This window comes from Suricata suricatta, chromosome 2 (assembly GCF_006229205.1).
Source record: "Suricata suricatta isolate VVHF042 chromosome 2, meerkat_22Aug2017_6uvM2_HiC, whole genome shotgun sequence".
In the NCBI taxonomy this organism is placed as follows: Eukaryota; Metazoa; Chordata; class Mammalia; order Carnivora; family Herpestidae; genus Suricata; species Suricata suricatta.
The window spans coordinates 28,764,518-28,777,510 of record NC_043701.1 but is presented as its reverse complement, the minus strand read 5'-3'; the positions used below and the strand labels follow the sequence as shown (position 1 = coordinate 28,777,510).

At 43.2% G+C, this 12,993-nt stretch overlaps 1 protein-coding gene across 2 annotated transcripts in view; it reads right to left on the bottom strand.

The window, feature by feature from the left end:
- FAM3C (family with sequence similarity 3 member C) overlaps positions 1–180 on the bottom strand; it is a 57,141-nt gene extending 56,961 nt beyond the window's left edge. For both annotated transcript variants that reach the window (XM_029924383.1, XM_029924375.1), the window contains exon 1: positions 10–180. The gene's annotated coding sequence lies outside the window, so the exon portion shown is untranslated. The remainder of the gene's footprint in view (positions 1–9) is intronic.
- Positions 181–12,993: the final 12,813 nt, after the last annotated feature.

Here is a 12,993-nt window from a genome sequence, read left to right as displayed (position 1 = left end):
CCATCTCACCGGCCTCCCGCCCGCCTCTCCGCCGCGCGCGCCTGCCTTCCGGCTTCTCAGCTGTCAGTCCTGCCGGAGGCCGCCGGGACCCAACGCCGCCGCCTCCCGCTCCCTCCTCCGCTTCCTCCCGGGCTCCTCCGGCTTCCCCTCACCCCCGCGAGTGGCCAGGAGGAAGCCAGCTCGCCGCTGGGCCTCCACCCCGCTTCCCCGCCGCGACCAATGGGCCCCCGCCGCCGGGAAGCTGCGCACGCCCCCTGGCGGTGGAGGACCGAGCGGGCGCCCGGCCGGCGGGCGGGAAGGGCGGGTGAGCGCAGGGAGGGGTCGGCCGGCAGCCCCGCGGTCCTTCGGCTCTGGCTGCCGCTGCACCACGTGGCAATCCAGAGAGGGCAGCACGCCCTCTTTGCTCTCATTTACACACTTTGATTCGTGTGAGGGTCTTAATCACCCTATGATCTTAGGCAATTACCTAAGCCAGCTAACGTATCAGGAAAATACTACCTGCCCGGAGCGCTAGAACACCGATAACGTTAACCGTTTGCCCCAAGGGAAAAAAGGTAGTGCATGTATTTTGCACATCATTTTTGTTTCATTTACTTAGTAACACAGGGTTAGAATTGTTTTTCTCCTCTACACGCATTTTTCCCCCTGCAATAAAGTTGATAGCTGGGAAATCGGTCCAAACCCCATTATACAAAACCTGACCTGACAACACAAAATTATTTCATAGTTCATACTCACATTCCAGAACAATTGACAACTATTAAATATTACTAAGTAGAAAATAAAGACAACGCATGGTTGTAGAAATTAAATTGCATTGAAGAAATCACACGGTGTGACCATAGTTAAGTATTCTACCAAGTCTTAGCTTTTCTCCAAAAGTATAAAACACAGAACTTAAATAATAGCTATGAATTCTGCAGTTTGTATTTCATCGAGAGCTTTCTTTGTGGCCAGTGCTTTGCTGGGCCTTTGTGTATATCTTCTCATTTAAAGCCCACAACTCAGTTGACATGGATATTATTTGTGTATTGCTTTTAACAAATCAAAAAATCAAGACTGCACAACTGAGTTTAATTGACTTGTAGGAAAATACAATGCGGTAAGCTGTGAAGTTGGAATCCCAGCCTAGGTCCATCTAGCTCCAAACAAACGAGGCACTTTGTTTCTTATAGTACCTAAAACTACAATATTTAGTATGCCTGTGTTTCTCCTAATTCCCCGTGCCCCACTGAAATAATTTATGAAGCCTCTCAAATAGAGTGGTTAGGCCATATTTGTGAAAGGGCTTTCTTGGCCCAGAGCTGAATTGGCCTGTATGGAAAGGACATATGTCATATTCTTGTAGTACCACACTTGAAACAATCGTGGTCTGAAAATGTGTTTAAATGCTGTTTGCCAATGGTCACAATATATAGGTTAGAATGCTTCAGCAGGTGACGAAACTAGTAATAATGGGTAGCAACCTGTGGGGGATAGGCTTATACCAGTGGGTAGGTAACAAGGCATAGAGAAATAAAAAGCCATAGTATGCTCACATCTGAGTTTGGGTAAACATAATTGGCATCCCAAGAATAGGACGGTGCAAAGGCACCCCAAGAATAGGGGGGTGCTGAACCCCAAAGACACAGAGGGATGGGCAAAGGCCCAAAATAGAAATGGGCGCAAAGGTTCCCAATACAAAGGTGTATGAGGTAAGCAAGATTAGGCATGCAGGGCAAAATGCCCCCCAATTTAGTACCATAGCAGAGAAGCTGCTTTCACAGGAGAACAGGGCCAGGTTAGGGAAAACAAGTAAATAGGACTATAGACCGCTGGGCTGCAGGCGAGGTGGGGGGGGGGGGAAGGGTGTCATGTTAACCCTGAGGCTATTTCCCCTATCTGTCTTCTCCCCTAGGCTCCCTAGGTAAACAGACTCAGTGCCTCCTGTCTGCCATTAACAACCGTCTGCCCAGCGCCTGAGTTTTGTTTTACGTTGACCCAAACCCCAAACACTGTGTATCTTAAAAACCCCCCCTTTCCTTCACACCCATAAGTTCATGTTCACAGTTGGTCTCTTTGTACATGCCCATCATGTCTGTAAGCCTTCTGATCTTAATAAATACGCGGCAAGGACCCTTATTCGGGGCTCTTGTCTTTTCCCGGGTGTGAGCCATCTCTCTCCTATTTTTTATCCTGTGTCCCACTGTCTTGCTAAGACCAGAGAGAACTTTAGACCCAGAGTCTATGACAACGACCAACATTTTGTTGTTGTCAAATCATTGGAATAGAATAGGACAAAAACTTCAGTGCTCATAGCACAACATGAGGGTAAGTATTGTTTCATGAAATATTTGTACAATATTTAATGTGGATGAGTGTTTGGGTTACCGTGTCATGGGTTACAATGTAAATTATGTGTCTTCATATGGACTGCAGTGTTTAAAAGTTGGTACGTCACTTCCTTAAAACACTTGTTAAGGAATCAGTTGTTTCATCTAACTTTTTGCTTGGCAAGAGGTGGGGGGGGGCAGAGGAAGTAATCAATATTAATTATTTAAGTTTAATACAACTACAGAGAACAGGGAACTTTGCAGTTTTGGGAGGTTTAATCTAAACAGGTGTTACATGATAATAAACACTAATAATTTGTATTTTTAAAACCAATATTTATTACATTTTTACTGTGTGCCAGGCTCTTTGCTAAGCAATTTAGCTGTATTGACTCATATAATCTTCACAACAGTCCTATAAGTACAGAGGAGAGAAGTGCCAGACTGAAAGGGAAAATTGCCCAAGATGCTATTGCTTTTACCTGGCAGAGCCAAGATTCAAAGCCACATGCTCAACCTCAAAGTCAACCGCACCTTTCATATACTTGAGAAGAAAAGTTAATGTTCTCTTCAATGGGTGCAGAATTGTATATAGAACTCTAATACACTGCACTGTTGCCCAGAGAAGGATTATACAATATTGTTAAATATACAACTTGATGAAAAGCCGCAGAATTTTAATTAGACCCATTCTCAAGCAGAATATTCCACCCGGCATCAGTTTCTTGTATATGCACTCATAGATTGCCTGCAAGAATACTCGGCAACAATTCCTCCCATCCTTGCAAATTCATGCCCCGTTTACCATCGAGGGATAGAATCTGTATCCCCTCCTCTTGAACCTAGGCTGGCCCTTGGATTTTCTTTTTTTTTTTTTTTAAGCCATAGAATGCCATGGAAGTGATGCCCTGTGACTTCTGAGCCTTGAACCTTCCATTTTCACAGCTTTGGGATCCAATTACCATATAAAGAAATTCAGGGGCACCTGGGTTGGTTAAGCGTCCGACTTCAGCTCAGGTCATGATCTCACAGTTTGTGGGTTCAAGCCCCGCATCAGGCTCTGTGCTGACATCTCGGATTCTATGGCTCCTTCTCTCTCTGTCCTTCCCCCACTTGTAGTCTATCTCTCTCTTTCTCTCAAAAATAAATAAATGTAAGAAAAAAAAAGAAATTCAGATCAGGCTGCTGGATGAGGAGAAACCGCATGGAAGAGAAACGGAGACCTAGTTAGGCATGAACCATCACAGCCACCCTGCCTGAGGTCCCAGATGTGTGACTGAAATCATCTTACAAGTTCCAGCCCCAGCTAAGCTCCTAGCTGAATGTACCACATGAGTGACCCCACCTGGCCACCTGGGAACCTCCTAGTTAAGACCCGCCAGTCCCACAGACTCTTGAGAAATCACTGTTTGTTGTGTTTTTAAGTTGCTAAATTTTGTGTTTTTCTTTTTTAACGTATCAACAGATAACCGAAACATGGAAGGAAAGGAAAAAAAGTTGATGGGCTCTGGGAGTAGGGTTACTTTAAAATATTAAAACATGTTTATATTGGATCATAAAGTCAATCCTGTAGAGATATGGCCAGAAACTGGCCTAGCTTTTTAAAAATATCTGGGGGGAACAAAAAGCAGAAGTAGAATAATAAAAACAAGAGTAAAAGTGTCACATGTGATGCCTACACTGGGTAAACCCTAGGTGTGGTTTAAAAACTATCGCTCAGAATGGTCCTCAAAAATGTGCGTGTGGAACTCTCAGATGTCATCCGGGCTGTTCGTATAAGTCTCAGGACACTAGCGTTACTCCTTTCGTCCCACCAACTCCTTTCCTGACAAGCCAGGCCAGTCATCACTTGAGCCAAACTGAGTCCTAGGGATCTACATAGACTCCAAATCCCTGACTTCTCTCTTTCACAGCCTGTGTTGGCTGAGTGAGCCGGCTGGCCCCTTGCTAAATGCCTCACCCAATTTTCCCCTCCTTTCCTCTCACTCTGTGTGTTTTTGCCAGGGATAGATTCCATCCCAGGTCGCTGTTCCCAGGCCTGTCCCCACCCTTACTATCTTTTATACTGGAGCCCTAACACTTCTCTTCCTTTACCCAAGTTGTTGCAGGAATGGATCACCAAGGAAAGACCTGGTAATGACTCAGTCGAGTGCCTGAACTCAAACTCAATTATGCAATAAAGGCTTTCTTCTGAGTATCCTTGAGACTATCATATAATCATATTTTTTGCATCTTAACTAGCAGACTGCACAAGGACACTGTGTGCCGGGGTACATCAGTGAAAGAGAAGCCTAAGAATTACGGTGAAGGACTAGGTCTTTGGAGGAAAAAATCCCCCTCGTTCCCCTCCGGGCCAGCATCCCCCAAATCAGCTCTGGCACCAGTTGAGGATTCTCGGCTTGGGCTTCACCATGACCCATTTTAACATGCTCTCTTTTTTTGATTCAGCTACAAATATAACCTTTTTTTACTTATTAGTTATATTTTTCTATTTTCTAGGAACCTATAAGGGCAAAATAGTATAGTTTTTAAAAAGCTGGAATACCCACAGATTTCATAGCACATTTGATATATTTACTTTAACACACATTTTAGCCATTTTTAAATGTACAGTCCAAGGGTAGGTGTTAAGTACATTCACACTGTTGTGCAACCAACACTACCATCCATCTCCGAACTCTTTCCGTCTTGAAAAACCTAAGCTCTGTGTTTATTAAACAATAGTCCCAATTCTGTGGTCCCTTCAGTCCATGGCAACTGCCATTCTAGTTTCCGTTTCTACGACTTTGACTTTATCTGTCTCATATGAGCAAAACAGTTAAAAAGCTGAAACACTCATAGATTTTATGACATCATATTTGATACATAAGCAACACAGTGTATACAAAATATGAGTGTTTTTATTATAAAACATATGCGAGATACAATGAAATCATATTATAACACATGGACCTGTATAAAGAAGGACTCTAGTGTTCCATCTATCACTACTCTTCTTTAGCAACATATAACAAAATTTTGGATACCATAAAAATTGGATTCTTAAAATGTCTTTTTGATTCTACTCCCTGGGAGATTCTGGTTTGGATTATATCCTTTAATACATCTTTCAGTGTGGCAAAATTTGGCATTTTTGTCTTGTTGATAAATCATAATAAATGATATGTTAAATATAGTAACCCACATCTAAAATGTGTTTTGGAATCATAACTACAAAGTAACTTTACTTTTCCTGAAATCATGTTTATAATACACTATTATAATTGTGTATTATAAACAATTATTAAGATTACTAGTGGTTTCTTCAGAAGAATAGTTTATTATTCTGTCTTATAAAATATTACCTGCTAGAAAAATTTCTGACTCAGCACCATAATCTAAAAACTAATTTTGAAGTCTTATATGGTGATGTTACCTGTTTGTAATGCCAATCAAAGATGAAGAAACCATGGATCAGCCTAAACACACACACACACACACACACACACACACACACACACACACATCCCTTGCATACGCATAATATACACATAGTCCATAAGGCATTTAAAAATATATATTTATCAGACCTTGGGAGCAAATAACTTATTTTTTATTGCCATAGAATGAATGGGAAAATGTGACTACACCTCTGACATTCATAAAATTCTAAGTAAATGAATGAATAATCCTCACAGTAAGTCATCCAAAAACTCTTCTTTCCATGTCCTACTAAAAGAAAAGAAAAATAAGAGTCCACCAGAAAACCATCTGAGAAGCAATTGAACAAATATGGAATAAAGTTTGTGTTTCCCTAAAATATAATTGCTTCAGTCTGTAACCTCATTTCTCGATTAAGAACTGAATCTGGGAACCCTTTAGTCCAAGCACAAAAGGATTCACTATGACTAGGATTCAGTATGTGGTACTTTTATTAAACGTTAAGATCTCTAGTTACATCAAACTGAGACTCATTGTTTGCTTTGAAAAGCAAAGCCATAGGAACATGAGTAACAAAATATCATCCAATTATTAGTATTGCATTAAGATCTATTCTCTAGGGGACTTCATGGTCACTAAAGACAATCCAGGAAAACGCCAAGAGGCCAGTGGTTACAGCAGATCTAAGAAATATACAAGTAGCAAAGCAAACAAAATGAAACAAACAAACCAAAAGACCTAGTCTATGCACTATTGCCATCTTTGTAAATATTCCAAGGAAACAGATGAAAACATTGGAATCCCAGACAATGTCACGGACATCGTCAAATCTTCTGGCCACATAGTTTCTGCAAGGTTGTATGTGCAAAATGGCTTTCCCTGATACACCTGCAGCCTCAACAAGGACCTGTGTTTTTGATTTTAGGCCAACTTCTGTTGCAGTTTCTTCACTCCTTCTAAAAGATACCATGTCTGAGCTATTCTGAATTTGTATCTTGATTAAATTTGGAAGGTTATTTATGTGTCCCTAAGCTGTTCATTTGTTGCACTTTTATTTTGAAATGTTTCTTGTAGAACTGCTATGGCCTCACTGAGGTTTGGTGCGTATTTTTAAGCGTAATTTATTTACGCAGAGAAGTCCTGTTCAAATAGAGCATCTGGTGTTTTGTAGAGTTCTATCCAATAGTCAAGTTTTCCATCTCTATTCATGAGGCAAAAGCCAGGGAAACTGCTCACTTCACTTTAGAAAACCAAGAGTGGGAAATTTTACCTTCAGTTGCGATAGATTCCCAAATAATGTCAGCTTCCCAAATTCCCCTTCTCTTCTCTTCCATCAGGACCCCCTCCCTGATGCCACCCATCATTGTTTAACTCTTTGAAAGGCTTGAGATGGGAGAGTTGGGTTGGATTTGGAGTCAAAAGATGAATTTAGATCCTGGCTCCTGGCTCTGCCTATTACTAGCTGCTAAGTGACCCCAGGCAAGGTTTTTAGTCTGTCTAAGCCAGTTTCCTTCTTGTAAATGAGAACAATAACAACTCCCGCACAGATTTTTGGTTTTGTGTGTGTGTGTGTGTGTGTGTGTGTGTGTGTGTGTGTGTTTCTTTAGTTGTTGAGAACATTTGGTATAGTTTTTAGAATAGGAGATGAAACTCGTTTGCCATAGATGATCCCGGAGAATTCTTAAATGCCCTCACCCACTTCCCCGACCTGACTGCAAACCTCTGGGGAGATAGCTGCTTGTTGTTATTTCTTGTGCTGCCCATCACCCACAGCCTGTGCTGTCCTAGGAGCTGACACCTCATGCCTCCTCCCCCTTCTTGCCAGGAGAACGGATTTTCTCCATACCTGTGGTATATCTCCTTGGGGCTCAGGCTCATCACTGGTCCATTTCTCCTCTTGCAGAAATCCCAAGGCCAGCTGTCGGTACTGTTTTCTTAACCTAAGCTGCTTACTCTCTCCAGTCCTTGACTCCAAAGCCTCTGACAGCTTCTCACAGTTCCTTAATGGAGAGAACATTCATGTACTTCTTCCATGACCTTCCACGGTATCTCCTCATCAATCCCACCCCCCTTTGGTTTTTGTTTGTTTGTTGCTGTTCAGCCATGTCCCATCTCTCTCGGAGCCTTTCATACACGGTGGGTCATTTTGCCAAGCAAGTGGCTTAACATGTAATTACATTTACAGGCTTCTCACTTGTCTTCTTAGTGCATTTCCTGAGGCAGAGATTGATTATTCCCCTCATGAGAATAACATCAGGCACAAAAACACATTTCCCCAAATGTTTTGTGAATGAAAAGTTTAATTTGTTGTATAGGACGACTTTGAGTCCCTTGACAATATTTAAATAAATTTCACTTTGAAGAGAATACACACCCACTGGCAACCACCGAACTGTGATCCATCTCTGTAATTTTGTCATTTCAAGAATGTTACATAAATGAAATCAAATGTATATAACCTTTGAGAATTGGCTTTTTTCACATTCCTTGAGATCCACCAATTTGTTATCCTCAAGGGCAAGGATAAGGATGAGGCACACATAAAAGGAGGTGGATGTGGTTATAAAAAAGGCAATATGAGAGGCGCCTGGATGGCTCAGTCAGTTAAGTGTCTGACTTCACCTCAGGTCATGATCTCACAGTTGATGAGTTTGAGCCCCATGTCAGGCTCTGTACTGACAGCTTGGAGCCTGGAGCCTGCTTTGGATTCTGTGTCTCCTTCTCTCTCTCTGCCCCTCCCCTGCTTACACTATGTCTCTCTCAAAAATAAATAAACATTAAAAAGAAATTTTTAAAAAGGCAACATGAAGGATTATTGTGGCAATAGAATAGATCTGTTTTTTTGACTCTGGTGATGCATGTGATACGTAAATCAATGCAGGTGATCAACTTACATAAACTATACACACACATACAAATGAGTACAATTAAAACTGGAGAAATCAGAACAAGGTTGTCGAATCGTATTTGTATCAATATCCTCATTCTGACACTACACTGTAGTTTTGTCAGATGTTACCACTTGTAGAAACTGGGTAAGAGGTCCATGGGAGCTCCCTGTTATTTCTTACTACTGTGTGTGAATCTACAATGATCTCAAAATAAATGTTTTAGACTATCAGTGTAAGACAGCATTCTTGGAGAAGCATGTAAATAGGATGTCAGTTTTTGAGAGAACTCGAGGAATTTTCACACCTGCTGTTTAAAAGAATTCAAGTGGTACATATTATACCAGGAGGCTAGGGCAACTGTCTCTTTAGACAAAAATGTTTCTACTCTTATATACAGATGTGATCGGAGACTAGTTTTACAAGTAGCCCAAGGAAATGGTGGATATATTAGTTTCCTCGAGCTGCCCATAACGAATTACCACAACCCAGATGGCTGAGACAACAGAAACTTATGGCCTCACAGTCCTAGAGCCAGAATTCTGAAATCAAGGTGTCGACAGGCTTATGCTCCTTTTGGTAGCTCTGTTAGTAGGAGGGGGGGATTCTTTCCTTCCTCCTCTAGCTCCTGGCACCTGTAGGCATTCCTTGGCTTGTGGAAGCATCGCTCCAGTCAATGTTTCTGTCTCACCTGTCCATTTCCTCTTTTCTCTGTGTCTTCTCTTGTGTCTTACACAGATACTTGTCACTGGATTAGGGTCCCACTGGGTAAGCCAGTATGACCTCACTTCAAGATACTTAATTTAATTATAGCTACAAAGAACCTTTTCCCAAAACGTTCACTTTCATAAGTTCCAGATGTCAGGGAATAGGCATATCCTTTTGTGGGCACTGTGCAACCTACTCCAATGAGCAATCATCAATTAACTTATTCATTCTTTCAAGAAATAGTCTTTGAGTTTCTAATGGGAACACAGTAGCATCCTAGGAAAGATGCTCTATGTACCGTGGCATCTATAAATGGCTTGTAATCACCTTGTGGGGAAAACACATGCCAAAGCTAAATGACAGTAGATACAAGGGATGCCTTGTTAAACTTAAAAATAAGTTGTGCTTAGGTGGCTCAGTCAGTTAAGCGTCCGACTTCGGCTCAGGTCATGATCTCACAGTTCATGGGTTGGAGTCCCAGGTCGGGTTCTGTGCTGACAGCTCAGAGCCTGGAGCCTGCTTCGGATTCTGTGTCTTCCTCTCTCTCTGACTCTCCCCTGTTCATGCCGTCTCTCTCTCTCTCTCAAAAATAAATACTTTTTTAAAAAACTTAAAAAAAAACTGCCTGGCCCAGTTATTTAACCAGAAAAACTGAGTTGATTCTGAAACAGCAGAGAACTGAAATCCAGGACGAGCAAATTATGGCAATATGATAGGCACGTGGGTAGAACAAAGGAGAGGAACACTTTTTTATAGAGCAAAGGTGGGGGGGAGGGCTGTTCTAAACAAAAAGTCTGTTGAAGTAAACTGGGAGTTGGAAGTACAGTGGCTTTTCAGCGGCTGAACTGTGACAGTGTCTCATTGGCTAGGCTGTTGCCAGGGTGCAGGAAAGCTTTTCTCCCTCCCATTAACACAGTAAACTGGTATTGAAGCCTAACGTCTGTTTTCTATCAGGTCTGCAATTGTCAAGGAGGGGCAGGGCGTGAGTGCTCCCTCTTCCGGCCTGGGGACTTCCTGCTAAAAGACCTTTCCTTTTGTTAATTTCCACAGCATAAAGACAAATGAGGGCAGGGGTCCCCTGTAGGATATTTGAGAAGCCCGGTCCATTGTAAACTGGCTTTAGGTAGACTTATCATGGGCCTCATGAAGGTCAATGGCTTGAGATAGGCATTAAAGTGTTGTGCACTGCACTTCAGGCTTGAGGAATAGTGTCAGCAAAATGATGTAGAAATGCCCACTGCACCCGAATATAAGTATGCAGGAAATAAAACTGACTAAGCAAATGACTGACATTGAGGCATCTGACATACAACTTACATTGAGACTAGACCCAAACGGTCATGAATGTAATTAAAGAAACTTAAGATAAAAGAGAACCATGGAATGTTTCTTAACAGAGGGTAGCACTAATTGATTGTGTTTGTAGGGCTCTGACGGGGGGAAGTGCCCAAAAGGAGAGATAGGTTGGGAAGTCCTGGCATAGAGCTGGCAAAAAAGGTAAAGTTCTGAGCTCATCTGGCCATAGCGGGAATTGAAAGAAACTGAAGCCCGGGCAGGCCTCACAGCAGGGCAAGCTGTCATGTGGGGCCTATTTAGTAGTGGTTCTCCGGAGAAACAGAACCTAAAGGTTAACGTTAGGAATTGGCTCCTGCCATTACGGAGGCTGTAAGAGACGGACCGCAAGCTAGAGACCGAGGAGAGCTGATTGTGTACTTCCAGTCCAAAATCCAGTGGGTTCAAAACTCAGGAACTGAGTCTGAAGGCAGAAAAAAGCTGATGTCCCGTCAGAAGGCAATCAGGCAGGAGGATCCCTCTCTTAGGGAAGTTTTTCCTTTCGATTCAGGCTTTGATCAGTTGGATGAAGCCCACTTACATTAGAAAGGAAAATCTGCTCTACTTTGTCCACTGATTTACACGTTAATTTCATCCAAAAATGCCCTCACAGAGATACCCAGACTAATGTATGACCAAATATCTGGGCACCTTGTGACCTAGTCAAGCTGACACCTAAAACCAACCATAACAGGGCTCTGCACTTAGAAGGATCCCGCTTGGGGTTTAATGTTCTGTGATTACTGTCTTAAAATTCTTAATAATTTTACTTTTGAATCTGTGTTTTATAAGTGAAGTCCCGGTGGGACAATGAAACCGGAATTGGTTTGGAGCCAATGTTCACCTGCAGTTTTACCCCCTTCCTGCCCTCCCTCAACCCCCCCACCCCCTGCCTCCAGCATCCCAGGCTCATCTCCCCAGGATGAGCTCTCTGCCTCACCACCTCTGGCGTCCTAGGCCCTTCCTGACTTCCTCCCCCTGCCCCAGCCTAGTGGCCCCAGTGTAGATTGGTGCAGGCACAGGAGGACTGAAGGTGGGCATGCATGCCCTACAGCAGCTCATGGAAGGGTCTGGAGGCCCAGCCCCAGCTGGCAGGGCCCAGCTGCGTTCAGCGGGCAATTCCATGGGGGTGAGCTTCTCATCATCCCCAGTCCAGGTGCTTAGCCCGTCCTGGCATGGAGGCTGCAATCTAATCGGCCACCATCCACTGGAGATTTGGGCAGAGGACTTTCCTGATCCCAAACAGGGCCGGAAAGTGACCCAGCAGCAGGTGGGAGAGGGAATCTGGCTGCTGTAGTCACACAGAGGGGCTAGTGACCCTGTGGCTGAGGCAGCGGTGCATTAAATCACGTGCACGCACACACACACACACACACACACACACACCAAAAAACAGGTCAGATTGAGAAGGAAAGATCATGGAAAGGTGATTTGGTTCCTTTAATGGTATTTTTTTTAACAAGAGTTCTAAATTTTCACTTGCACTGTCCTCACAAATTATGCAGTTGGTTTGGAAATACCACACAGGGAGAATAGACAGTGGTGATTAGTGAATGGATGTCAGCATTGCAGCCACATGATGTATCAAGTTTATAATTTTCAGTGACAGAACACGTGGAAAGCCAGCTAATCTCTAAGGAAGGTGACCAGTCATGTGAGGTGTGTTACGCTGTAAACTCCTGTGGCCACTGAGCTGCCAGGACTAACATTCAGGGCCCCGGCTGCTGAGTGGACCCCAGTATGCTCCCCATTCTAGGCTTTCACGCTGTGGAGCCGCTCCCTTACCTCTGCACATTCTATTCTCCCAACTCCCTGAAAGCTGCTCTTTGCAAGAAGCTGATTTAGCTCAGTCGAGGTCATGCATAGATGTCTCAAGAATAAGGGAAAAACCAAAGGAGCTGTTGTGACATCAGTATGCTCTTGTAATGCAGTTCAGTCTTGACAGAGTGATAATACATTGGTTTTAGTTTGAGCTCAACTCAAGGGTAGTCAGTGCCTTAATCAGAAATTCACAATTTCGGGGGGCGCCCGGGTGGCTCAGTCGGTTAAGCGGCTGACTTCAGCTCAAGTCATGATCTCACTTCAGCTCAAGTCATGATCTCACAGTCCATGGGTTCGAGCTCCACATCAGGCTGTGTGCTGACAGCTCAGAGCCAGAAGCCTGCTTCAGATTCTGTGTCTCCCTTGCTCGCTGCCCCTCCCCCACTCATGCTCTGTCTGTCTCTCTCTCAAAAATAAATAAACATTAAAAAGAAAGAAATTCACAATTTTGGGATTATCTATTCACATTTAAGGAAAGCTGTAGCCAGGTCACCTGGCTGGCTCAGTTGGTG